Below are 27,747 nucleotides of genomic sequence, written 5' to 3' on the forward strand. Positions count from 1 at the left end.
AAGCTCAACCACTGAGCCACCCCGGTGTCCCTCTCACATGTTTTAGAAATCTCTTTGGCAAGCTAAGCTAGAAGGAAAAAAGCAAAAGGCAATTCCAGTGTCCATGTCTCCTCTTGCCAAAAGAGGCTTGGCCACTCTGCTCCACCTTGGACTTCTGTAGCAGCCACTTCTCACCCCCTTCTGATGCCTGCAATGTGCTCCCACTCAAAGACGCTGGGTTGCTCCTCTTGGCTTTCCCCGTTGTGTCACAAGCCCACTTGTGGTTCTCCTCATTGTCCCTGGTGTCTGGGTATGTGTGGTGGGCCCCGAGTGTCCACCTCATGCCCCCATTTGGGTTGCTTTAGGTTCTACCCTAATGTCTCCACCTCTACTTGCCTGGGAATCTCACAGCACAAAGCACCCTAGGGGCTTCTAACTCTGCCTGGAAGCTGGTGGGCCCCCTCTTCCTCAGGAAAGGCTTGGTTGAGCTCTCACTTGGGTTAAAAGTTAGGAAAGCCCATGAGCCATCATCTTACCTCATCTCTCCATCCAGGCTTAGGTGAGAGGGGGTCCCCAAGGTAGCCACAGTCACCACTTATCTGTGGCAAATAAAGATCACCAAGTTGACATATAAAGCAACTTGAGGCCAAGCAGAAGAGGCAACAATTGCAGTCTTTTTTTTTAAGATTTTATTTATTTATTTATTTATTTATTTATTTATTTATTTATTTATTTATGAGAGACACAGAGAGAGGCAGAGACATAAGCAGGCTCCCTGTGGGGAGTCTGATGCGGGACTTGATCTCACGACCTGAGCTGAAGGCAGACGCTCAACCACTGAGCCACCCAGGCATCCCAACAGTTGCAGTCTTTTAAGTGATTTCCTTCCAAAGTGACTGAAAGTATTTGATATCTCATCAGTTCGTGAGGCTCCCGGCCTGGTCAGCTCGGTGTCCACGCCGCAGGGACATCAGGGGTGATGTGCACAGATGGGAGATGGGACAGGCACACTTTGAATTGTCACCAGGTACCACTGAACCACACACTGACCCAGCTGGGTCTTAGAGGGAACCACTTCTTTGCCGCAATCCCAGCTAAGGAAGCGGAAGATCCAGTCTCAGAAATCAATACGGCGTCTGTAAATGAACATTAGTCACTTTACCATCGGTTCCCATCCTGCGACTGATTAAAGTCAAGGGTGGCAAGGACGTGCTTTGCCCTGCTTGAGGAAATCTGCCTTGGTCCAGAGGCAGTGGAAGCCACCCAGGGCTGGCTGGATTCCTGCACCAACACACTCATCATGCCACAGTTGGAAGGATGAAGCCCTGTGGAAGTGCAAGTGCCGTGTGTCAGACACTTTTCAATTACAGCCCCTTGCTTAGTGACTTTGGACCACCAGCCACCCACTCCCCCACGGGCAGTGCAGGCCAGCAGGCCCCAGTACCCCAGATCCGTCATCTGGTGCCTCCTGCTCCCTGCTGAGAAATCAGATGTCAGCTTGCAGTCTCTTCACCCCCAATTCCACATCAGGTCGTGTCAAAGAAACATTCACAACACAAATCACATGAGCGGTGGGAAAGCCAGATTGCCCCAACAGCTGACAACGAGAGGAGAGGAGCACTTGATCCGAGGCAGGTCGTGCAGGGAGCACCGCGGACGCAGGCCTGAGAGAGGAAAGGAGGCTCCAGCCCTTAACCAAAGGCCTGGGTGCTGCTCAGGGTGGAAAGAGCATTTTCCCTCTACCCTTCCAGGCTTTTGGCTGAGACCCTCTGGCAATAAAAGGACAGATTAATAGGAGAAAACCCAACAGCAGCTTCAGAACCTGGATCCCTCCTGTAATCCGAGGGAGAGACCCAGGAAAACGGAGCCACTCTCTGAAGTGGCCCCGGCCACCACCTAGAATAGCATCTCCAGCTGAAGACAAAAGAAGGTGATGAGCACTGGGTGTTAGACTTTATGTTGGCAAATCGAACTTCAATAAAATATATTTTTAAATATATATAAAATATTATAAATATATAAAATATATATAAAATATATAATATATATTTTATTGAAGTTTGATTATATATATATATATATAATGGATGGGTGGGGGGAGCCAGTCCCAGGAGGTGATGGGGGAAAGCCTGGTAAACAAGGCGAAGGTTGTTATGCAGATAAACTGGAGGCCTTCTCCTCTCCATTCGTCGGAGTTTCTAGATATTAGAGCCTCCCCCACTTCCTCTGACGGGGAGGGACACCCTTACAAATGGAGATTTGCTTTATCCATGTAAATGTGTCTTGCAAAAGGGTGACTCTTGTCTTCGTTTTCCAAGCTTCTAGGACTATGTCTGCTGCTTCTTAAAAATAAGAGCTCAAAATAATCCCTCTGCCCAAGGGGCACAGCCTCTGCCCTACAACCCTACCTCCGAGACCCAAAGCCAGTTTGGCCTTCGCCACGGACCCGGGGGTGCCCACGGGTTTGGGCACGGTGGGTGGCTGCAAGTTTGTCGTGGGCAAGGGTGCCTGCGTGCGGGCTGGTGGGGAACACCCACCCTACTCTGCCCTCTTCTCTCTGGCATCATCACAAGCCGGATTGGCTTCGTTTCTTCTTATAGCACCAAGAACTTACCCAGAAGGAACTCAGCATTCTCCGGGAAGCAAAGGGCGACTGGGCTGGGTGGGACTAAGAAGATTCTGCGAGTCTGAAGCAGCTTGCTCAAGGGCCACCCCGCTGGGAGGAGGAGGACCCCGGATTTAGACCTGGGCTTTCTGCTTCCCAGAGATCCTGGCCTGCCCTGCCCTGCCCAGTGTGTGACCCCACATGACACGAGGCTCTCATCTGGATCTCACCCTGGACTTCCATGAATAAACTGCAGGTGGAGGGGGGTGGAGTGGAGGCAGGAGGCGGGGGTCACAGAGCCTCATTCTTCCCTGAGTCAGGAGAGGCCTGGCCGGGCTTGGTTTCTGGTCTCAGGGAGTGACTGTGAGGTTAATTGTATGGCCCGTCCCGCTGTGCTCCCCTCCTGGAGCCTTGCCAAGCTCTTTGCCCATTTGCAGGGCCCATCGGCACGTGTTCGAGTCCGGTTTGGGGTCTGCCTGGCCCCCTGTGCCATTTCCGTCAGGTCCTTTGTGTGCCCTCTGACTCAGGCACTGCTCTGGACTTGGCCAAGCAGGGCTCAAATCTCAGCCCCCCACTTCCCTGTTGGGGGGACGGCGGGCGGGGACCTGAGATGAGGGCTGGAAGCTCTCTGACCCTCCGTTCCCTCCTGTGGAAAGTGCCAGGGACACCTGCTGCCCAGCAGCGTGCGCGAGCAGCTGGTGGAGCCCTGCAGCTGGCCGGGGTGTCCTGAGCACTGGGGTATGTGGCTGGGGTGCCAGGCCCTTCAGCAGAACCAGCAAGAAGCACGGGGGGAGGTGAGAAGGCCAGAGAGCCGAGGCAGGCCGCAAATAGCACCTCCCCACCCCCCCACCCCCCCACCCCACCCCCGGAGTGCCCATGACCTTGTTGGAGTCTCACATCTTGATGTGGGAGGCCCACCCCTGTTGGCGATTTTGCCTGCTTTTGCCAGGTGTCGCCCAAGTGCCAGCTTGCCTTGCACCGGAGATCGGGTGAGAAGTGGACCAGACCTAGGCTCTTCCTTCAGGGCGCTTCCAAGCCAGGGGCTCCTGGGCTGGGGCAGCTGCATTACCTGGGAGCTCCCCACCTCAGATCTTTTTTTTTTTTTAATAAATTTATTTTTTATTGGTGTTCAATTTACCAAAATACAGAATAACACCCAGTGCTCATCCCGTCAAGTGTCCCCCTCAGTGCCCGTCACCCATTCACCCCCACCCCCCGCCCTCCTCCCTTTCCACCACCCCTAGTTCATTTCCCAGAGTTAGGAGTCTTTATGTTCTGTCTCCCTTTCTGATATTTCCCACACATTTATTCTCCCTTCCCTTGGATCTAATCTGTGTAGGACATCAAGCCCACGGCCCTCCTTTTTGGAAGGCAGATATCTGGGGACACTTAGCCATCAGCCACCGAACGCTGGCTCTTGCCAGCGTCGGGCTGGGCACCTGGCATGGGCTCCAGGATGCAAACCCTGGAAGGCACATGGGCTGTCCATCTCCAGGTGGCAAGCTCCTGGTGTGGAGGGAGGGTGCAGATACAAGGGAGGGCCCACCAGGGGTAGCCCCAGTGGAGTGCCAGCAAAGCAGGGGTAGGGTGGGGGGTAGGGAAGCACTGGGGGCTGCAGTAGGTGGGGGATCAAGGCATTCTGATCAAGGGTTACAGAGGTGGGAAGAGGTCACTGCCATAAGCCCCACTCAAATGCAAGCTGTTCCTTTCTGTTTTATGGACTCGGATTTTGAAACCAGTTTTTCCGTTTTCCACTACAGCCTGACCTTTCCCCCTCCCAGAATGCTTTGGGCTGCACTCCCTCCAGGGGCTTGGTAATGCCCACCACCTAGCTCACTGCCTTCTCTGGGGGCCTGGCCTGACTTAGCCCTGGGGTTCCCCTGAAACAGCCAGAGGAGGGCCTCAGGGAAGAGCCAGGTCAGCTCCCACAGCCTGGGGCTGCACCCTCAGATCACAGAGTACTTTCCGAGGCCCCAGGCTATACCCACAAGAAAGACTGAGACTCTTCTTTCCCTAAAGATCCCTGTGCTAGGAGAGAAGGAAAGGAGTGTCCACGAAAAGGTATCTCCTGCCCACACCTGTCCACACAGATGCCAGCAGGGAGGCCCTGGGCCCTGGCTTGCTTCCTGCCAGGCTGGTTGTGTGCTCTCTGAGCCGCATTCGGAGACCGGGTCAAGGGGGCAAGTGCCTGGGCCCTTCACACTCTCAGGCAAGAGGTCAGTGCAGAAAAAAAGCCACATTCCTCTCATTGTCATTTGCACCCCTCTGTCCCTACTGGGCCCCATCTCCTCTGTGACTTTGAAGTAATTTCCCTGGTCCAGTTAATGGCCTGCAGGTTTACAGCCCGGGGGCATTGGGCAGTCACAAGTAGTGAACGGGCTGGGGCGGGGTGGGGGGGGGTGGGGGGGTGGGGGGGGGTGGGGGGGGAGGCAGAGGAACACTGGGGCCCCTTGGGAGTGCCAGCAGGCAGTCGGTTCTAGCCCCCCCCCACAGCTCCTTTCTAAATGGGGTTTCTGAAGCTCCCAGACATCCAGCGACTTGCCCCACATCACCGAGATAGTAAGTTCTAACCAGAACTGTAACCTTAAAAGCCCCTGTTCCTGTGATAGAGCGTCTGCTTTCAGCTCAGGTCATGGTCCCAGGGGACCCAAGATTGAGTCCCACATCCCTGCAGGGAGCCTGCTTCTCCCTCTGCCTGTGTCTCTGCCTCTCTCTGTGTGTCTTTCATGAATAAAATAAAATCTTAAAAAAAAGGCACTGTTTGTTCCAATTTCTGTTGGATAACAAACCCTCTCATCAGACCCTTCCGCCCCCTCCTCTTCCTCCTCCTCCCCCTCTTCCTCATCCTTCATTCAGTTCAAGCCTTGCTTATTGAGGCCCCCTCCCACCCCCTGCCCCCTCTGGGCTGCACAGGCCAAGGGTGGGGGCTCAGCGTTAGACTAGAACCTGTTCCTTGCCACCTGCCTCTGCTAGAGCATCAGCCCCCTGATGACAGGGAGTTTTTCCAGTTTGAGCCATTTTCACTGCAGTAGCTAAAACTGTGCTGCTCAGCGGGGTAGCTACTTACTAGTCGTGTGTGGCCATTTAAATGTAAATTCATTAAAAAGAAATAAAGTTGAAAATTTAGCTCCTCTGTTGTACTAGCCACATGTCACATGCTCAAGAGCTGCATGATGGCTACTCTATGGGGCAGCTCAGACATCGGACATGTCCACCAACCACAGAAGTTTCTACTGGGCAGCACAGCTCAAGAATAGTGCCTGGTACATGGTGGGCACCTGTCTCTTCTGAATGTGGAATGAACAAAAGGACTTTGAAGGCTAGGACTCTGGTAAATAGTGAGGGGGTAAACAGCTTCCAAGAGCTACTGATTTCTGTTTGTGATCATGAACTAGAGTGATCAAGGAAAACTTGAAAAGGTATATGAAATGGTAAAGTTTTGGGTGAAGCTGAGTGAACACAGGCTGCAGAAAAGACTAAGAATGCTATCTTCTGGGAGCTTCAGAGTATATGTAGAATTGAAACGCGCTAGTACAAAGGCATACGTGTTGGAAGAAGGGAAGTAGAATTAAAGGATAAAGACGTTGCATTGCCCAGGAAGAGACTCAAGGTAAAAATTAACATTAGACTTTGCTAAGTCAAGGATGAGTGTTACTCTCTGGGGACCCCTGGAGTCTCCGAGAACCTTTCAGCCCATCTGAAGGAGGCAAACTATTTTCATAACACTAATATGAGAGTTAACTTTGCCACTCTCTTTTTCACACGTATACGGCAGAGGTTTCCAGAGGCTACGTGACATGTGACATCACAACTGATGGAATGCAGGGACAGATGTGAGAATCCAGCTGTCTTCTCTTAAGCTGGACATTAAAGAGGTTTAAGAAATTGTAAAACAGTCCCACGCTTCTTGTTACATTTTTTTGATTTAGAAGGATATAGTCATTTTTCATAAAACAAATGTGATTTGTGTTGACACGTAGTATGTATTAGGGTTCTCCAGACAAATAGAGCCAAGAACCAACAACACACACACACACACACACACACACACACACACACAGGTGTGTATGGAGGGAGGGAGGGAGAGTTATCACAAGGAATTGGCTCACATGATTATGAAGGCTGATCAAGCCCAAGATCTGTGGGATGAGTCGGCAAGCTGAAGGCATAGGTGTAGCTCCAGTCCGAGTCTGAAGGCTTGAGAAACAGAACATATAGTGGCAGCTCCAGTCCGAAGGCTAAAAAGCTCTACTCTTCAAGAGACACTGCAAGAAAACTAAAGACAAGTTACAAAATGGGAGAAAATATTGGCAAATCACTTATGTCTAAGACATATAAAGAAGTCTTACAAGTCCTTCTCTTTCTTCCTTCTCTTAGATTGTTTTTTATCACTCTATTCTCTCTCGCCTCCATCCTTGTCAATTGGTGGTTATAGTTATGTATTAGTACTAGTGGTTGCTGATGCTTTGGTACAAGTTTTAAGAAAGGAAAAAGCCTATCTTGTGATTGGAAGGCAATCTGGCAGGAAGAACTCTCTTACTTGGGGGAGGGTCAGACTTTTGGTCTAGTCAGGCCTTCAACTGTTTGGATGAGGCCCACCTACCTTAGGGTGGACAATCTGCTTGACTCAGTCTGTTGATTTAAATGTTCATCTCATCTGAGCACCTGGGTGGCTCAGTGGTTGAGAGTCTGCCTTTGGCTCAAGTCATGATTCCAGGGTCCTTGGATCGAGTCCCACATCAGGCTTCCTGGAGGGAGACTGCTTCTCCCTCTCCTGTGTCTTTGCTTCTTTCTGTGTGTCTCTCATGAATAAATAAATAGAATCTTTAAAAAATAAAGAAATACATGTTCATCTCATCCAAAATCATCATCCCAGAAACACCCAGAGTCATGTTTGACTAGATATCTGGGTATTCAAAGGCCTAGTCAAGTTGACACAGAAAATCAACCATCACAAATGGATTTATTATTTTGTCACATTTAAATGAACTGAATCATATTTTAGATTATTGTAGTTTTAACTTCTGACATACTGAATATCAATAGATATCATGTAAAGGGGATCCAGAGGTCAGAATATTTGAGAATCTCTGCTCTCGGATAATCACTATTACAGATGGTGGAGACCATGCCCCAACACTGACTTTTGGCTTCTTTCCTATCAATCTTACCTCTAGAGGCACAGCCTGATTCCCTGTGAGCCTGTGGCTCTGTCCTGTCACTTTTGATGGCAGGCAGGAGAAGTGTGGGGCAAAAAGCACGGACCCCTAGAAGCTACTCCCAAGGCACCCCAGCCCAAGAGAGCTCTCCTTGATGATGGATTCTATATCTATCTATCTATCTATCTATCTATCTATCTATCTATCTATCTATCTAATCTATCTCCACATACATATAAATACACACGTACAAAGAGAACCCAGAACCCACGGAGCATTCCAATCAGGCATATACACAGTCTGAAGGTTGATAAAACGTTTCCAAATGGAGATAGCGATGTAACCGTTTGCAGTGGTGCCATAGGGCCACAATTTTGCTAGCAACCTGGTAAATAACTGTTACTAAACATTCAAAGTGGCTGCTTCTCTCTGACCTTCTGGACAACATAAGGGGCTTTCAGAGTGTTGCTGGAGAAGGAAAGTGTGAGCCTTGCTGTAAACTTATAAATACTTGCTTATTTGGGCTTCGGCTTTCTTCTCCAGCACTGATATTTCCTTTAAAAACCCGAAAGAGTCCTTCTATGCTCCCAGGGCTGAGAGCTTTGCAAAGTGCTTCTCAAGCCCTTGTGGTCTGCCCTCTCAGCCCCCCGCCACCCCCCAACACCATGGAAGTTGGCTGGCCCTGTGGATGGGAAACAGGCCCCTGAGAAGGGCCTTGAACCCAGGGCTACTCTCTTTTCTTGGTCCCCACGGTACTTGTCCCCTAGCACTGAGCCTTAACGGACTTTGACTCACAGGTAAAGCCCACTTTAGAGAGACTGATGGTGGCTTTAACCACCCGGCCCCTGTCCACACTGAAGTGTCATCAACAGGCACGAGCTCAGCTTCCCCCTGCTTTTGCAGGGACCAGGGACCGCAGAGGAGACAAACCTGGGATCTGCAGCCGGTGGTAGGAAGCCCTGTGGAGGAAAGAGAGACAGATGCCCTAGCCTGGAGCCTCAAGAGCCAGGATTTTATGGGGGGTGCCGCAGGAGTCCCGGGGCTGCGGGATGGTCAAGCTCAGGGGCTGCGAGATGGTCATGCTCAGGAAATGGGGAGTCCCTATCCCCAGGAGACTCACAAAGCCCTTTGAGGGGAGGCTGGGGCTGGAGATCCGGGAAGCTTTGATCCCCACCCCCCCACCCTTCCCCAGTGCTTCCTAAAAAAAGGAAAGGTAGGAGGAAGTTGCAGGAATTTCCCCAAAGGCAGGCTCCAGGCCAAATCCAAAATCTCACTGATGCCAACTCATGGTGCTTCTTGTCTCTTTCCCTCTGTCTCTGTCTCTGTCTCTGTCTCTCTGTCTCTGTCAGTGTCTGTGTGTCTCTGAACTCTCACTGTCTGCACCCAGACCTGGGCTGACAGGCACGCCTCCCCAACCTGCTCCCTTCGCTGAGAAAGCAAGTGGTGCTGCCCCCGGCCGCATCTTGCCCAGACCCCAGGTAACCTCTACTCCCGATGAGCATGGACAGTTTAGCAGCCAGACTCTTTCTGGATTATGAGTGAGAAAACAAATAACAAATAAGCTACTAGCATGTGCCCGATTGAAATGTGTCCTTCGAAGGCTTAGCAACCACACGCCCGGCCGTCCGGACCCAGCAGGCCTTCCGCCCGCCGCAGCAGCCTGCGGAGAGACGGTTCTGGGGGAGACGGAGTGCCGGGGGCTTGGGACAGGTGGAGATGGATTAAGGGGGCTGAGGGGCAACACGGGAGGCCACCTGATACTTTGATGAGGGCTCAAAAGCCAAGCTTAGCTGGAGCTCAGGTAACAGCTCCCCAGCAAACCTTCCCTGACCACCTGCACCCCTCCTCGCACACAGACACTCGTTCGCAGTTCTGGATGGTTCTGTATGCCAGGATACGCACACGGACCCTTGGACCCGCACACACACTCGTGTGTACCCCAGCACCCCAATGACCTGGGCTTCCCTCTGCCAGTGTCCCTAGCCCACTGGCCCAGAAATCCCCAATCTTAGAGCACACCCCGTTCCCTCCTGAGAAGGCCGAGTCAGAGGTGATCCCGCTGCCTCTCTCTCATCCTTCCCTCCCTCCTGCAGGCCTGCCTGCCCAGAGCCCCTGCTCTCCCTCCACACCTCCTGCCCTGTGCTGACATGCCCGGTCCTCAGGGGAAGGGCAGTCCCAGACCATTGCTCCTAGGACCCGGGTCCCCTCTTCCACAGGCAGGCCTGGTTGGAGCAGGTGGCTTCCCACCCGCTGCTGCTGTCCTGCCCTTGGGTGCGCTCCAGGAGCTCTCTGCTGCAGTTGAGCCTTCATGGGTTATGGCTTGAATCGTGTATCCTCCACAAGATGTGGAAATCCGAGTCACCAGGACCTGTGAATGTGACCTGATTTGGACATAGGATCCTTATGGAGGTGATCAAGTTCAGATGATGTCATTAGCCTATGACTGGCGTCCCTATAAGGGGGGGACTTTGGACACAGAGATCCACAGAGAGAAAAGATTACATGAAGACGTGAGCAGAGCACCATCCACACACCAAGGGGTTCCTGGAGCTGCTCAAGGGCACGACAGAGGCCTGGCACCGAGACCCCCTCCCAGCACCCAAAAGGAACCAGCGCTGCTCACACCTTGATTTCGAACTTCTAGCTTGCAGAACTGGCAGGGCTGTTCCACCCCTGGTGAGCTGCCTTGAGGTGCTAGGCGAGCGCTGGCTCTGCAGTCTTGGGTCCTGTAGCCCTGTCCCTTGCTCAGGCTGGTGGGAAGTGTCCCTGAGGGCCCACCTGCCTCTCTGAGTCACCCATCTGGCCCCTCCCAGGAACCTTCTGATGTCCATAAATGCAATACAAGGCCTTCCACAGCCCATGCCATGGCTCCTCAGTCTCCAAATAAAGCACAACCCCTTCCATCTCCAAGGCCAGAGGGGCCTTCCCATCTCTACTGCCCCTACCCAATCCCCCACCCTAGGAAACTGGATGTTACCCTTCATACCCACCCTTCAGGCCCCATCCCACTGACGACTCAGCCAGCTCACTGCTTGTTGCTCTAAGTCCACTCTGGCCTAAGCTCCCCATTCCTGCCTGGATGACCATGCCAGCGTCCATCCTGGCCTCTTCACTTCCAGCTGGCATCCCCTCACCGTTCTCCATGGGGCCCCAGAGGGGTCCTTTACAAGCACACATCTGACTGCAGATTTCCTCTACTTGCCACATTTGGGTGGCATCTGATGGCTCTGAATCCCAAGGCCACAAGACCCTGTGTGACCAAAGCTGCTTCACCTTCTCCAGTGTTCTCTTCTGGCCTCCTGTCACTTGATGTCATTGATCCGGGAAAGCTCCCAGGCCCCCCTGGAATGGTGACATGGGTTCTGCGGGAGGAAGGGCTGCTGGTGTGATGAGTGGACTGGCAGCCCAAGGAAGCCCCTGGTCCCCCTGCTTTCTCAGAGGAGCAGTGAGAGGGCCCCCCTCAGCCAGCTGGCTGTGCCAGGGCATGAGCAAGGTTTCTAGGGATGAGGTAGGCAGGGAGCATGTATTATGCTAATTAGACTTGGCTTCTAGTTCACTCCTTCAGCCACAGATTTCTAGAAAGTGCAAGCACAGTGAGGGCTTGGCATTAACAGATGGCCCCAGGAAGCAAGAGTGTGAGTGTGTACATGTTCTCGAGCACATATGTGTTTGTTGTACGTGTGTGTGTCTAGATATGTGAGTGACTGCATATATGCACACACACCCTCCACACGCATACATGTGCTTGTTGTGTATGTGCATGTATATGTGTGGGTGCATGGGTGTATATGTATGTGCTTCTCTTTACCTGAGTGTATCAATATGTGTGTGTGAAGTGTGTATATATGCCACATGTGCATGTATATGTGTGTATGTATGTGTTCGTATCTGGGCATAGATGGACATTTACACATGGTGTGTATGCATGGCTACACATGTCCATGGGTGTGTGGATGTGTGTCTGAGTTGATCTGCACAGGTGTGTATGTATGTGTGTGTATGTGTTTAGGTGTATGTAGTATATGAATGTATGTGTGTGAGGGGTACAGATGTATACGGTTGTGTGGGTATGTGTCTATATTTGGGTGCATCTGCCTGGGTGTGAATGTGTGTGTGTGTGTGTGTGTGTGTGTAAGTTTATGTAAATGAATGCCTTGCAGGTATGTGGATGGGTATGGATGTGCAGATGTGTGTATTTGTACCTGGGTGTCATCTGCGTGATGTGTAGAGCAGGTGGCATCTGCATGTCTGAGTATGGATGTGTGTGTGATGTGGATGTGGATGGGTAGTTGATTGCGTGTCTGTATCAAATGTATCTTTTTTTTTTCAAATGTATCTTTATGGGTGTAGGTAGGGGATGCACAGTATGTATGTGTTCATCCATCTGCATGGGTGCTGAAGTTTGTATACACATGTGTGGGGGGCAGTGAACACATACAGGTCTGTAGATGTATGTCTGTGACTGAGCATATCTGTACAAGTATGAGTGTGGGGAGGGCGTCATGGGGTCAGGGGAGAATGGATATGCATGGGTGTATGGACACGTGTCCTATCCAGGTGGATGTGCACAGGTATGTGTATGTATGTTTGGGTGTGTGAAGGTGCATGCATTTCAGTGCATGTCTGTTGGGAGTGCAGTTGAGTGTGTGAATGTGTGTCCACATCGGGATTTATCTGCACAGGGGTGTGTGTGTGTGTTGGGAGTGCACATGGGTGTGTAGACATGCCTGTATCCAGGCATATCTGCAGAGGTGTAGAGATGAGGGCAGTCCATCTGTGTGTATGTGTGTGTTCGGGGGAGTGTCTGCCTGGGGGTGGGGTCTGGACAGTGTCTGCCTGGGCCCTTGCACCCACAGCCCTCTGGACAAGTCATTACTCATTCTTCTTCTCCCTCAGTTTTCCCAGCTGTAAAATGGGAACAGCAACAGCTCTTATCTCACAAGATGGCTCTGAGCATTGGCTTCCCCAACATCAGAGCTCTCCAGAGGGCCCCAAGTCAGCGGGTTCAAGGAGAGCCTCGTCTTTAGACTCAGATTAGTGACCACTTCAGTTTCTTCTAGCCTGCATGGAGCACTCTGTAGTCAAAGGCAGGGAGAGGCTGCAAGGCTGGACCCCCCCTTTACTGGGTAGCCAGGCCCCCTTTTGTTTCAGCCTGGTCTGCCGAGGACCCAGAGCTGGGTTCATCCCATCAGGACAGTGGCAGTTCCTCAGCCATCGACTTCTGTACTTAAGCATGTCATATGAGGCTGAGCAAAGAAACACCAAATTTAATAAAGCCCAGGAACTGGGAGAGCTCTCCAACCCAAATCAATCCTCGATGTGTTTTTAATTAAGTTATAGCCCTTTGTGATTAAAGAGTGTGAATTTCATTACTGTGACCATTTATCAAAGAGCGTACCTGCTGAACCTTTCCAATAGGCAGAGAAGAAGGCTTTTTATTTTCATCAACACCAAGTGCCCAGCTTGTATCTCGACTGACTCATCAGGGACAATTGTCTCCCCTCCCAAGCTAACACCCACTCAGTACCGACAAAACCATGCCTGCCCCCACCCTGCCCTCCACCATGTCGCCCACCAAAAGGCCAAGGCAGGTAAATAGATAACCTCTGATTTGGTTCAAGTATCTCTCCTAACACCCAGCCAGCCAAGCACTCCGACTGCCAGAGCTCAGCCCAGGCCTCAGGAGTCAGGGTGCATAGGGGAGGGAGCCCGAACAATCTCAACTGTTGACGCTGGCCTGCCTTGAACCATGGTGGGCTTCCAACATTGACCTGGACGCGGCTCATGGGGCTCCATGAATGAAGACTGAATGTTAACAGGCGAAAGGCCACTTTGGGGAACCTGTGCCTCTGCCAGTTGCTACACGTGTGTGCATATACATGTGCTCCTTATGTTTTCCAAGAGTGTTTTCTTTTTTTTAATAAATTTATTTTTTATTGGTGTTCAATTTGCCAACATATAGAATAACACCCAGTGCTCATCCCGTCAAGTGCCCACCTCAGTGCCTGCCACCCAGTCACCCCCACCTCCCGCCCACCTCCCCTTCCACCACCCCTAGTTCATTTCCCAGAGTTAGGAGTCTTCCATATTCTGTCTCCCTTTCTGATATTTCTCACTTATTTTTCCTCCTTTCTCCTTTATTCCCTTTCACTATTATCTATATTCCCCAAATGAATGAGACCATATAATGTTTGGAAGGTATTATGCTGAATGAAATAAGTCAATCGGAGAAGGCCAAGATTGTTTTCTTAAAGTACTATAAACAGAAAAGTGCCCATATCGTGTGTGTATTAAATACATTTTACAAGTAAGCACAGTTGTGGAACCAAGACCAGATTGCGAAGTGGAACACGGGTGCTCCTCCCAAGCCCCCGTGGTACCCCCTCATGATCACTAATCCCACTCCACCACCACCCCCCAGTGGTAACTGCTATGCGAATCCTACCAGCGTTTGCTTATTTTTGTACTTCACTTAAATGGAATCAGAAAGAACTTGCTTTTTTTGTGCCTGGTTTATTTGACTCAGCCTTATGTTTGTGAGATTTGTCCATGCATACCTCATGGATTACTTACCCATTCTGCACCTGATGAATATTTTGGTCATTCCCAGTTTGGGTGGTATGAACATTGTTTATGAACATTTGTGTCCATGTCTCCTGGTAAGCGCACATACGCATTACTGTTGGTGGAATTGGTGCACCGTGTATGTCCCCCTATAGCAGACATGGCTGTATCGCCATAGTGTTTTCCAAAGTGGTTCTATAATTTACATTTCCACCAGCAGAATATGAGTGGCCCGATTGGTCTACATATGTAGCCAGGATAACCCTTCAGAATTGTCCCAAATTGGGGCCAGGGGTGGAGTCTTGCAATTCATCACAACCAGTCATCTGATGCACACTTCTCCTGGGGAGATGAGGTGGCCTCAGGCCTGGTGGCTCTTTTCAGCTGAAAGCAATCACTGGGAGGGGGAACCTCATCTGAGCCGCCAACTGTCAACACTCTGATTGAGTGCTTCAGTCCTGAAGGGGAGTCTGGGAAGCACACTACAGAGTCTACTACTGGTATCCTACGGGAGCTGTAATTTGCATTTTCTGTTGGATCCAGAGGTTGCACATCCTTTGGTCATTTGGATTGGCTCTTTTGTGAAATGTTGATTCAGGTCCTTCGCCACATTTTCTATTGGGGTATCTGTGTTTTCTTATTACTTTGTAGGATCTCTTTATATATTTTAGAAAGTTGTTTGGATATATATTCTGGACATATAGCTCAGAGAACTCTCTAAAATGTATAATATAGGGGATCCCTGGGTGGATCAGTGGTTTAGCACCTGCCTTTGGGCTGGGGCGTGATCCTGGAGTCCCAAGATCGAGTCCCTCATCAGGCTCCCTGCATTGAGTCTGCTTCTCCCTCTGCCTGTGTCTCTGCCTCTCTCTCTCTCTCTCATTGATAAATAAAAAATGTATAATATATAAAGAATGCCTATAAATCAATATGAAAAAGATGGACACTTTTTTTAATTTTGCTTTATTTTTTAAAAAAGATTTTATTTATTTATTTAACAGAGAAGGAGAGAGAGCTAGAGAGCACAAGTGGCAGGGGGATGGGTGGGAGGGATGAACAGCAGAGGGAGTGGGAGAAGCATACTCCCCGCTAAGCAGGGAGCCTGACAATGCAGGGCTACTGATCCCAGCACCCTGGGATCAGGACCTGAGCCTAAGGCAGATGCCTAACCTACTGAGCCACCCAGGCACCCCAAGACAGACACTTAAATAGAAAAATTGGCAAAGAACCTAAATATATATATTGCAAATATCTTCTCACTGCTTTTCCACTCTAAATGTTTTGTTTTGAAACTCAAAGACAACCTACAGAATGGGAGAAGATATTTGCAAATGACATATCAGATAAAGGGCTAGTTTCCAAGATCTATAAAGAACTTATTAAACTCAACACCAAAGAAACAAACAATCCAATCATGAAATGGGCAAAAGACATGAAGAGAAATCTCACAGAGGAAGACATAGACATGGCCAACATGCATATGAGAAAATGCTCCGCATCACTTGCCATCAGGGAAATACAAATCAAAACCACAATGAGATACCACCTCACACCAGTGAGAATGGGGAAAATTAACAAGGCAGGAAACAACAAATGTTGGAGAGGATGCGGAGAAAAGGGAACCCTCATACACTGTTGGTGGGAATGTGAACTGGTGCAGCCACTCTGGAAAACTGTGTGGAGGTTCCTCAAACAGTTAAAAATAGACCTGCCCTACGACCCAGCAATTGCACTGTTGGGGATTTACCCCAAAGATACAAATGCAATGAAACGCCGGGACACCTGCACCCCGATGTTTATAGCAGCAATGGCCACGATAGCCAAACTGTGGAAGGAGCCTCGGTGTCCAACGAAAGATGAATGGATAAAGAAGATGTGGTTTATGTATACAATGGAATATTACTCAGCTATTAGAAATGACAAATACCCACCATTTGCTTCAACGTGGATGGAACTGGAGGGTATTATGCTGAGTGAAGTAAGTCAGTCAGAGAAGGAAAAACATTATATGTTCTCATTCATTTGGGGAATATAAATAATAGTGAAAGGGAATATAAGGGAAGGGAGAAGAAATGTGTGGGAAATATCAGAAAGGGAGACAGAACGTAAAGACTGCTAACTCTGGGAAACGAACTAGGGGTGGTAGAAGGGGAGGAGGGCGGGGGGTGGGAGTGAATGGGTGACGGGCACTGGGGGTTATTCTGTATGTTAGTAAATTGAACACCAATAAAAAATAAATTAAAAAAAATAAAAATAAATGTTTTGTTTTGATAAACAAAAGTTGATAATTTTAATGCAGTCTAATGTATTATATATTTAATATGGTTTGTGCATTCAGTGTCCCATGTGAGCTACTGTTTACACTTCACCTAGAATTGGTTTGGGTATGTAACATGAAGAACGAGTCACACTGTACTTTTTCCATATGACATTCAATTGGCCCATAATCATTTATTGAAGAGACGCTCTTCTTCGTAATCAACTAATGATCTATGTGTGGGTCTGTTTCTGGACTCCATTCTGTTCCATTTTCAAATTGACTTCTAACTGTCCTTGCATCAATGTCACATTGTCTTATTATTATAGAATTTTTGATGTCTAGCAATGTTAAAAAGAACTTTTAAGCGGGCTTGGATCTTTATTAGAATTGAGTCAAATCTATGAGGTAATGTGAGGAAAGTGTATATATTTACGATATTTGGTGTTCCAGCCCCTTACTAATAGCATATCCCTCCTTTTATTTAGATTTTCTTAATGTCTTTCAATGATGTTTTCTTATTTTCTGGGTAGAAGTTTCAGACATCTTTCATTTATTTCTAGGGTTTAGTCTTAGGTATTTGATGCTTTTTGATATTGTAAGTGGCATCTTTTCTCAATTTTTTAGAAGATTTTATTTATTTATTCATGAGAGACACAGAGAGAGAGAGGCAGAGACACAGGCAGAGGGAGAAGCAGGCTCCATGCGGGGAGCCCAACGTGGGACTCAATCCCAGGTCTCCATGATCAGGCCCTGGATTGAAGGCGGCGCTAAACTGCTGAGCCACCCAGGCTGCCTTCTTTTCTCATTTTATCTGCTATTTACTTGTTGCTGATATATGAAAATGTAACTGATTCCTATCAAGGAAAGTCCTATATATAGACTTTGTATCCTGCTATTTTACAAATTCTAATAGTTTATAGATTTTATTGGATTTATTATGTATGCAATCATGTAGCTTGTGAATAGATTTATTTATTTTCTATTAAACAAGATTGGACCCCTGGTACAATGTAGAATGGAAGTGAGGATAGTGGACAACCTTTTCTCATTCCCAATCTATGGGTAAAGATTCTAACATTTCACTGTTGATTATGATGGTTGCTATAGCATTTGTAGCTTCCTTTTATCTGACTAGAAAGTTCTCTTCTATTCCTCATTTGTGAAGAGATTTTTGTTTGTTCATTTGCTTGACCATGGACACCTGTGAATGTTGTCAAATGCTTTTTCTGGGTATATTTAAATAATTCTATGATTTTCTCCCTTTTTCCTGTTAATATGATTAATCAGATGGATTGATTTTCTAATATTAAGCCACCCTTGCATACCTAGAATAAAACTCAATTGGTTGTTGAATTAAAATATTTTTCGCTAGAAGCAGACACGGGGTTAAGTATTGGAGTACAAGGAGGTGATTCCTGAAAACATCATGAATATGAAGTGCTCCCTCTTTTCCTTTTTTTCTGTCTACACAAACACACACACATACACATACACACACACAAATGGGACAATAAATATATATGAATACGTATGCATGGACATATATATACACAAGTGTAATTTAAATGGGGATATATCTATATGTATATATTTATGTGTGTATATAAACACATATATAGATTCATATTATAGGTGTACATATATATATATTGGATTTGATGAGCTAACATTTTTTTCCTCTTCTTTTTTTTTTTCCTCTTCTTTTTTTTTAAGTAGGCCCCACGCCCAACATGGGGCTTGAAATCATGACCCTGAAACTAAGACTTACATGCTCTAGTGACTGAACCAGCCAGGTGCCTCTGGCTGGGTGCCACTGTAACCTTGGAGTCAAGGTCACAGTGATTTCATCAGGAAAGGGGGTGCTCCCCCTTTTCTATACTCTGCAAGAGCTTATGTAAAACTAGAGTTATTTCTTCCTTAAGTGCTTAGAAGGATACACAAGTGGGGGTTCTTTGCAGGATGGTTTTTAACTAATTTGCAACTTCATTGATAGATACTGGACTACTCAAATTTTCTGTTTCTTCTTCTGTCAGCTTTGGAAGTTGTCACTTTTTTGTTTTTTTGGGGGGGGTTTGAATATAAGCAAAAGAAACCTCTAAGCACAAGAGAGCACCTAACTTGAGACGTCATGTGAGACAAATGGCCCTTGAAGAGACACGGGCAGTTTCCCTGGCTGCTCCAGGGATGCAAAAGGTTAAATTCATTTATGAGAGGAATGAACTTGTCAAGCCAGAGCGTAAAATGATCTGGAGGCAAATGCTAATGCATTGACTCCGAAGCATTTCTATGTTATCAACAGCCCTCCGTGATTATGTAAATTGGAAATAAATGATTGGCATTCACAAATGTGCCTCAGAGCACATATGGATAATTAGCACAGCACCAAGGAAGCCAGTTGTAGAAGGCAATTGTGACAAATCCACAAAAATGATGGTTCTTGGTTAATAGTTAATGATACGTGTCGGGGAGAGGGTGAAGAGCAGAGTTGTGGGGCCCTCCTCCTCCAGAGCCTGCTCTCCTTCCTTCCTTGGCTAGCCCTCCCAGCAGTGCTGAGCCCTCTACCTGACCCACTGCCAGGACTGGGAAATTGGAGACTCCCCGAAAAGGATGCCGCAGAAGTCTATTGCAAAGCAAGATTCAACAGCTCCCTTCTCAGTTTGCAAATGGGTTGGAAGAGCACCAGCGAGCAATGTCAAGCTTGTTTGAAAGCCACTGTGTGTAACGAGTGCAGGGCTGGGGTTTCATTACTAACACCCGCCAACAGCACCCAAGTCACAGCCCCTCCCCTCTCACTTTCCAGTATCAATTCATAGAGAACGAATGTCAATTCCATAGCTCAGACAATCTGATGTCTGGAATAACACAAGGGCACCAGTGCTACTAAAATAAAAGAAATGGGGTTTGATTGAAGGGCCCATGGAGCATGAAGACAGCACTTTTTAATAGTCTGTGCACACGGGTTGCATCGCGGTGGCCTGGATGGTGATGAAAGAACAAGGGCGGTTAGGGGAACTACCTGGGTTTCAGGTACTCTGTGCAGGTGCAGGAGCAACTTGAAGATGGGAGGTAAGCTGGAACTGAAATCTCTTGTGGACAGGGTTGGGGAGCCGGCTGATGTCTGGGCACTCAACCTTTTCAAGAGTCTGCAAAGTTCAATGATGAGCCCTGACTAACTTTAATACTTTTTGTTGGCCTGGGGAGGCTCTCTTCTGCTTGGCCAGAGTCCCTGGTATAAGAGCAATTGAAGCCTCGATCCTGGTTCTACGAGGCCCCTGGCTCGTCGCATGGTCTAAGCGAGTTTCTCTCCTTACCTTAACTCTTCAAGGTGGTGTGTGAGGAGTAAAATCCTCTACCTTGTGGCTAGAGAGCTTAGACTCACTGGAGATTCAAATACCTGGAAACCTTGGTTTAGCTAGGCCTTTGCCGTCAAGCCAAGTTGCTGAAGCTTTTAAAAAAATGCCCTGGAAATCAAGGCTTGGGCACTCAAAAGACCTGGATTGAATCCTGTTTCTGTCAATAAGGCACCAGGAGGCCTTGGGTTATTTCCTGCTCCACATAGTGTCCCCGAATGTCCAATGAGAGTGTCACTTGATTTCAAGGAGAGCAGTTCTCAAACTTATTGGCCTCAGGGTCCCTTTACATTCCAACAATTATCAAGGACTTCACAGGACTCTTGGTTATGACGATTCTTTCTTTCTCTCTCTCGATATTTACAAATTTCAGAATTTAGACTGAGCAAACTTTAAATTATCTATTAACTCATTTTAAAACAACAATAATGTACCCATTGAATGTTAACATAAATATTATATTATCCAAAAAGGAAAATGACAACTGAGGAAAGTGACATCGTTTTACATTTTTGCAAATCTCTTCAATGTCATGCTCAACAGAAGACGGCTGCATTCTTGTATCTGCTCGTGCATCCAGGCTGCTGTGATATTCCCTGTGCTGCCTCTAGAAAAAGCTCACCGTGCAGTTGTTGAAGGCGAATAGAAAAGGCAGCTGCCCTTAGGGGTCCCTGCCCACAGTGTGTAAACTGCTGCTCTGGAATTAACTAAATCAGGTCCCAGACCAGGTGTCCTGGCATCCCTCAAGGTGTGTCTGGACACTGATGCTTAAACTTGCTTTGGGAGGGGGCTGCTTTCTCACCCCCAAATCCTGATGGAAGTGAGTCATTTTATTTCTAGCATCCTTACCTGCCTTGGGGGTCAGGCCACCAACATGAGACATGACTGTGTCTATCTACAGCTCAGGTTCCGTAACTGGTGCAGATGGGCCTTATATAGTTCACAAAGAAAAAACAAAGCAAAGACCAATGGAAACAGGCAAATAGGTACGCAAAATGTGCATTCGGATTCCTGTTAGAGAAACAGAGTGACCAATTCCTACATCAAGGTCATTTGGCATGGCACGTGGAGTGGGCTTTCTAAGCAGCGGGGCCGCCATGGAGTGCCTAAGGGTCTGCCGTGGAACTGTGTTCAGAAGGACACAGGAGAATAATCTAATAATGCCTGGCCAACATTGCTGTGTAGCCTCCTGCATTCAGAGAGAGGGTAGAGGTACCTCGAGTGCAGAGCCTGCAATCCCAAGATTTGAGTTTGGGCAAGGGGGCTTCTGCTGCCAGTTCCCCATATGTGTGTGTGTGTGTGTGTGTGTGTGAGAGAGAGAGAGAGAGAGAGAGAGAGAGAGAGAGAGACCTGGGTAAGTTAGTTCCCCCTGGCTCCATCCTCTCATCTATAAAATAGAAAGAGTGTCACCATCCTACCCTTCCTTGGGGCTTTCAGGCGTCCCAGCCACGCAGATGGCTGGAGAAGGCCCTGGGAAATCGTGGGATGCTCCTAAGACATCACAGCCCTTCGGGAAGAGGCTGCAGACTTGAACCAGGCAGGGCAGCACACCAAGTGGAAGCCACCTCCTTGGAAGCCAGGCTGCCTTGGGGAATAGCGGCCACATTCCCCCCACCGATCCTCCTCTTTGCCACCCACTCCCCAAGGGTCCCGTGTCCATGCTGGTACAATGAGCAGGTGGGAAGGCCAAGTTCAGAGTGGGTCTTTTTGTTCCCAGTTTTTCATAGGCTTAGCTGAAGCACCCAATCCCTCCCCACCACCACCACCAAGGTGGCGGTAGATATGACTTTCCTGGGTTTGGGTCAAGAGACAACTGTTTCCCTTGAAAAGCTTGCTGGTAATCTCCATGGCCTCCGCTAAGCTCTGGGAGCCAGCTGTGGCCACACACCCAGGGGTTTTTTACCAATGTCTCCATTCGGAGCCTTTGTCACCCCTCATCTACCTCCTATCAGCTGCAGGACAAACTGTGACCTTCCTCCACCCCCCCACCAGCAGCCTGGCCCCTGGGGCTGATGGTTGGGTCCCATCCACCAGAAACTGGCAGAGGCCCGGGATAGGACCAATGCCAAGGGGCACTTGTGCCTTGCTGCTGTGGCCGGGTCCCAAGGCAGCAAAGAGGGGACAAGCACGGACTGCTTTGAGTGCCACTCAGAGGACAAACAGGGCTTGGCACTCCTGATCCTATTTATATCCATGTGGATCTCCCTGGAACCACCCCACGGCACATTGGGAAGAGAAAGTTTGGACAACTGAGATGATCACTTGCCAGTGCCTGGGATCACAGCCAGAATGGTTGCCACCCACCCAAGGACCTTCCAGTCTGCACTGTCACTCGTTGGGACAGGGCAGAAGGAGTCAGTCGGCTGGGGGCCGAGTTCCACCTGGAGTGCACTCAAGGCAAACCTGGGGAGGCCGGGGATGGCCCAACTGAGTGGCCCTCAGCTTCATAGAAGAAGCAGCCCCCAGTTACAGGAGTCTTCACTAGAAGGTCTCTAAAGTGCCAACATCTGCCGTCTTCCCTGAACCAAGAGGTCCGCAAACAAGCCTGGGTCAGAGAGGCGAGCTGACTCAGTTGCCCAGAGACCCACACCTGGTGTGGCAGGCTGGCCTCCGCAAAGATCGGTGTCCTGGTCTCTGGAAGCCACGAATACTATACAGCAAAGGGGACCCTGTGGATATGACGAAGGATCCCGAGAAGGAGAGATCCCCCTGGACTCTCTGGGTGGGCCCTAAATGCCATCACAAGCATCCTCATGGGGAGGGGCAGAGAGGACAGGGAAAGAGCCTGTGATGCCAAAAGCGGAGACAGCGGGGACGCACATCCATGAAGCCACAAAGAGCGAGGAGACTGATTCTCTCCTGATGGGCTTCAGAGGCAAGCAGCCCAGCTGACACCTGGACTTTAGCCAAGTGGGACCAACTGTGGCCTTCCACCCTCCAGGACTGTCCGCGAGTAAATCTGCCTTGTGGGAAGCCACCAGGCAGGTGGTAATTTGTTACAGCAGCCGAGGGAAACCGATAGGGCTGCCTAGTGGCAAAGCTGGCAGAGGCCAGGGCTCCCCCCACAGATGGAGGCAGAGCCTCCCCAGGGCCTGCGTGGGTCAGGGGCGAAGGATGGTGGGACTTCAGGGGGAGACGATGGTGGTTCAGGAGCAGGAAGCTGCTGGAAGCCACCGGCTGGAAGTCCCTTGCTTGAGGCTCTGCGTGTGACTTGCCGATCCTTCAAGGAAGGGACTAGAAGCCTGGAGGCCGTGGCATGTCCTTTGGCCCGAGGGTTTGGGAGAGTCAGGCCCTTGCTGACCCAGACAGGACCAGTGACTTCTGGACTCCGGCACTGCCTTCTTCCCTGAACCCTGCCTGGGTGTCCCCACCAACCCAAGGCAGCTTCCGTCTGACTCCGGGCCCCGTGGCACTGAGGTGAGCACGGTCCAGGAGGGCAGCTAGGGACAGTGTTCTCACTCTGGTGGCCGTGGAAATGAGCCACTGCCCTCGGAGAGAGGAGACCTTTGGCAACTCTTGGAGGCTCTTCCTTCCTCTGTGGCCTAACAGAGGCACATCGGCAGATCGGGCTGGGAGGGAAGAGTCTTCCCTTCCACACTCTTCCCTAACTCACTCTTCCCTCCCTCCCTGAGGTCCTTCCCAGGAGCCACAGTAAGTGGCACGGGAAAGTGTCATGGGAGACACCCGGGTGGCACTTGGCGATGTGAAAATTAAAATCACCAGGAACTGACAGCATTCCTTCTCCACTCTCACCTCCCGGTCTCCCCTCCTCTGAGCTTCTTTCTCTGTTCTTGTTTTTCCTCCTTGGCCTTTTTTTCCTGGCCCATTTTTTAGCCCTCACATTCCTAGCTCCGACAACCCCCTGGTTGACACCTGGATTTCAGAACTTGCCAGAACAACTTTGACAGGTGTCTGCATCTTTAGAGTGTCTACGAACTGCTCAGTCTCAGCAATGGTGAGGGGGAGCAGGGACAAAGAAAGCACTGCTACCACCGCCACCCCCAGTAACCCCAGCATCTTTACTTTGTGAGTTCCAGAACCTGGGCAAGTTTGAAAAATCCATTTTTTTAGAGAGAGAGAGAGAGAGCGCACATGCACAAGCAGGGGGGTGTGGGCAGCGGTGGAAGGAGAGTCCTAAGCAGCGTCCTAAGCAGCCTCCATGTGCTGTGTGGAGCCCCCAGCGCGGGGCTCAGTCCCACGAACCTGACATCCTGACCTGAGCGGAAATCAAGAGCTGGAAGCTTCACCGACTGAGCCACCCAGGCGCCCCCCAAAATTAACTCTTATTCGAAAATTCTATTTCTAGTGGGCACTTCCAAGTCATTCTCTTAAGCCCCTACTACATTCTGATCTCCAGTCCATTCAAGCTCTGTGACACTCAAGCTTTGCATGTTGGGAATCTACTGTTTCCTGAATTTTACCCCGCAGGGCAAGGAGCTTTCTTCACAGAGCAGTGACTGGACTGGAAACATCTCGGAGCCCGCCAAGCTGATCGGTGAACCACCTCACCCACTGAGCTTTCAGACCGTCTTTTAGATTTCAGACCATCTGAGTGCTTAGATGGCGCGCAGGTAACTTTTAAGATGCCCTTTCTAGGAGGACACTGGCCACCACCCTCCCTCCATGTCTCCAGCGTCTGTAAACATCACAATTTCGAAACGACTTTCCAGATGCATTTCATGTTTCCCCGTCACTGTTAGTCTAGGCATGACCCAGGGCAATGTCCCTCTCCCACTTAGTAGGCCAAGGACATCCCCAGGGCCACCCCGCCAGCTCAGGGGTGGAGTTTCTGAAATGGAGAAGCTGCAAGTGCCCTCGTTCTACAGGGGTGGACACTAAGGCTTCAAAGAGGGAACATGCCCTGCCACTTGCAGGTGGCTCAGGGGCACAGAAATTCAGGTGTCCCATGCCCCACTCCTGCAGCCCCCCAGCCCCCTCCCTGCTCAGCCCCCTCCCCCCCACGCTTGGCCACTCTGTTCATCTGCTAAGCCAGGTGCCAGCCCGGGGAGGAACCACACTGTCTGTTTTGGAGAAACTGCCAGGGCCTGGCAAAGAAGGGGTGTGTGCATGCTGGCCAGTATGCTGGCCAGGGGGCTGGCGGGGCCCAGGCCGTGGGGCACATCTTGGACCCGGTAGGCTGGTCAGAAGTCATACAGAGGCGCGGGGTGGACACCACAGAGTGTGGAGCCAGCGGCCCAGTTGTGGGCAGAAACCCGGTACAGCAAATGGAATCTTCAAGCCCCCTGGGGCTCCGTCTACAGCAGCCCCTGGAGAACTCCTTTTCTGGAGCAAAGGGTCTCCTTGTAATGCAAATCACCAGCCCTTAATTGGTCTGCTTTGTAACTTGTGTGCCTTCAATTGCTTAAGGGGACCAGGTCCCTTTACCACTAATAGTACGTTTTTATGTTGTTTCCCACAAAGCTAGAAGGTGCCAACTTCAACTCGGACCTCGCTGCTGCTGCTGCTGCTGCTGCTGCTGCCACCGCTGCCTCCAGACCGGGAGGAGACCCGCTCGAGCCCCTGGGCAGACCCAGTCCCCGCCCGCCACCTCCCCTCCCCTGCCCAGGGCAGGTTTGTGCGGAGCACTTAATGGGGAAGCGGGGAGTGCAGGTGGCACTCGGTACCACCTGGAGCCGTCTCCGAGAGAGTGCCCGCATCCTCTGAGGCCTGCGAGGAATACCAATTGCATGGTTACCGGGCCCCCTCAGGAGCCCACAAGAGGAAATTAAAAGGCATACACACGCCTGGAATAAAGGGCCCTCTTCTTGCAGCTAATCACCGAAATTGGTCACTGGGTTGTCCCCTCCCCCCTCTGGTGAAAGACATGGTCTTTCTCATGTTCTGTTCCATCACTACTTCTCAGAAATGAGTTGAGGGGGCCAAGCTTCGCATGGGCTCCCCTCCCAGTGCCTTCCACCTCCAGCCCTCCCAGCAGGAGGGGCGGTGGTTAGCCCCATCCTAGGCCTGAGACAGATCAGTCCTGGCCCCTTGGCCACACAGGTGGGAGGAATGGCCCCGCATTTCAATGAATGCCTCCTGCAGGGCCCTTTGCAGGTCGCAAAACGCCTCCACATCCCGCTCTGTGCCGCTTCGCTTCGTACTGGCTCAGGCACACCTTGGCCCGCAGATCTCAGTAAAGTGGCCTGAAGTGACAGGGTAGTACTCCTCCGGGGTCTTTCGTCCTGGGGTCAGGGTGGGGACCCTCTGTGCTTTGGGGCCTGCTGCCTCTGGCTGGCATGTGCCTCTGGCCCCAATAGGACAATGAGAGAGTCCCCAAGGAGGAGTCTGGGCAGCCCCAAAGGCAGGAGCAGGAGCCCAAGACACCAGTGGCTCCCTGGAGGGGCCTTTCCTTCAGGGCCCCAGCAACACGCACTGGTACATGGCAGATGCCCTCTCAACACCTGCTGAAAACAGGGGAAGAGTCTCCCTCTCACCTGACTTCCAGGGCCGCTTTCCCGATGACTACTCGAGAGTCGAACAAGCTGTGGTCTTGCTTCCTGGCGTGGCTGTGGGCACTTGGCTCTGAGTGTCCTGTGGGGGACATGGCCTGTGACCTTGGGGTTGACAGGGAATCCTAATAGTCATACTATGGTGTGTAGAACGGTGGCCTCCAAAAGATACGCCTGCCTGGAACCTGTGAACATGAACTTATTTGAAAAAGGGTCTGTGTAGATGCAATGAAGTGAAGGATCTCCAGATGAGATGGTCTGGATTATCCAGGAGGCCCCTAAACCCAATGACAGGCGTTATAAGAGAGGGAAAGAAGGAGATTTAAAGCACACAGGGAAGAAGGGGCTGGAAAGCTGGGGGCAGAGATTGGGGGATGCAGCCACAAGCTAAGGGCCTTTGGGGGCCACCAGAAACCAAGAGGTGATGGGAAATTCTTCCTCGGAGCCTTCAGAGGGAGCAGGGCCCTGCAGACACCTTGATTTCTACTCCGGCCTCCAGAACTGGGAGAGAATCCATCCATGCATCCATCCACTCACTCATCCATCCATACATTTCTGCATAAATGAATACATTTCTGTTGTTTTGAGCCTCCAAGTTTGGGGTCATTTGTTAGGGCAGCCACAGGAAGCCAGTGTACGCTCCTCGGAGAGGCAGAGGGAAAGAGGAGGGAGAAGAAAGAACCGACCAGAAACCACCACCAGTCCCTAAGCTAACACTTCGGAGCATCAGCCGAGGGCAGAGGGGACCCTTCCATTGGCCCCGGGGTGCAGGGCCGGGGACCCTGGCGGGGGTGGGGGGGCCCAGGCTGTGGGACTGCACAGCCGCCTTAGGCCTGGAAGATCAGAGTGGCTCGGGGGCACTTGCTGGGCTGCTGATGGATTCAGGAAAGTGAAGAGGAATTTCCAACCCGGAGGAGATGGCCCAGAGGTGGCCCCGCGGAGATGCCCCCTGGCCAGCCCAGCCCAGCAACTCTGAGCCTCCGGGCTCCTCCCCAAACCCTGCGGAGCTGGCTCCCAGGAAAGCAGGCACCTCAGCACCCACTCCGTGCACTGGTGGATCCGGCCCTGCAGTTATCTTACCTGGCACCTTTTTTTCCCTCTCTCCTGGGGTGCATGTCTCAGCAATTGCCCGGAAACCTGGGCACTCCCAGATCTCTTTTCTCCCCACAGCCGGTCAACCACCAATCTTGTCAGCTCTCTGGCTAAATATTGTTCTTGCCCTGCCTGCTTCCCTGCCATGTGTCAGCTGCTCCAGCGGTCCAGGCCTCGGACCCCTCCCGGGGGTGGAGGATGAAACTGTTCCTGGCCCCGAGTCACCCCTGTGCACGTGAGCATGTCTCCTGTCATGACTCCCATGGGACGGAAAAGCCAAGCATGGCTA

General features: G+C 50.4%; 1 long non-coding RNA gene across 7 annotated transcripts in view; it reads right to left on the reverse strand.

The window, feature by feature from the left end:
* Positions 1 to 723: 723 nt before the first annotated feature.
* Positions 724 to 27,747, reverse strand: part of LOC144308084 (uncharacterized) — a 293,749-nt gene continuing 266,725 nt past the window's right edge. For 3 of the 7 annotated variants that reach the window (XR_013374713.1, XR_013374720.1, XR_013374715.1), the window contains 2 exons: positions 26,352 to 26,448; positions 724 to 1,304 (listed from right to left, as the gene is read on the reverse strand). This is a non-coding gene — a long non-coding RNA (uncharacterized LOC144308084). Of the gene's footprint in view, positions 1,305 to 26,351; positions 26,552 to 27,747 lie in introns of all 7 variants that reach the window. The other 4 variants (XR_013374724.1, XR_013374716.1, XR_013374728.1 and 1 more) reach the window with 4 other exon arrangements.

This window comes from Canis aureus, chromosome X (genome assembly GCF_053574225.1).
Source record: "Canis aureus isolate CA01 chromosome X, VMU_Caureus_v.1.0, whole genome shotgun sequence".
Taxonomy (NCBI): Eukaryota; Metazoa; Chordata; class Mammalia; order Carnivora; family Canidae; genus Canis; species Canis aureus.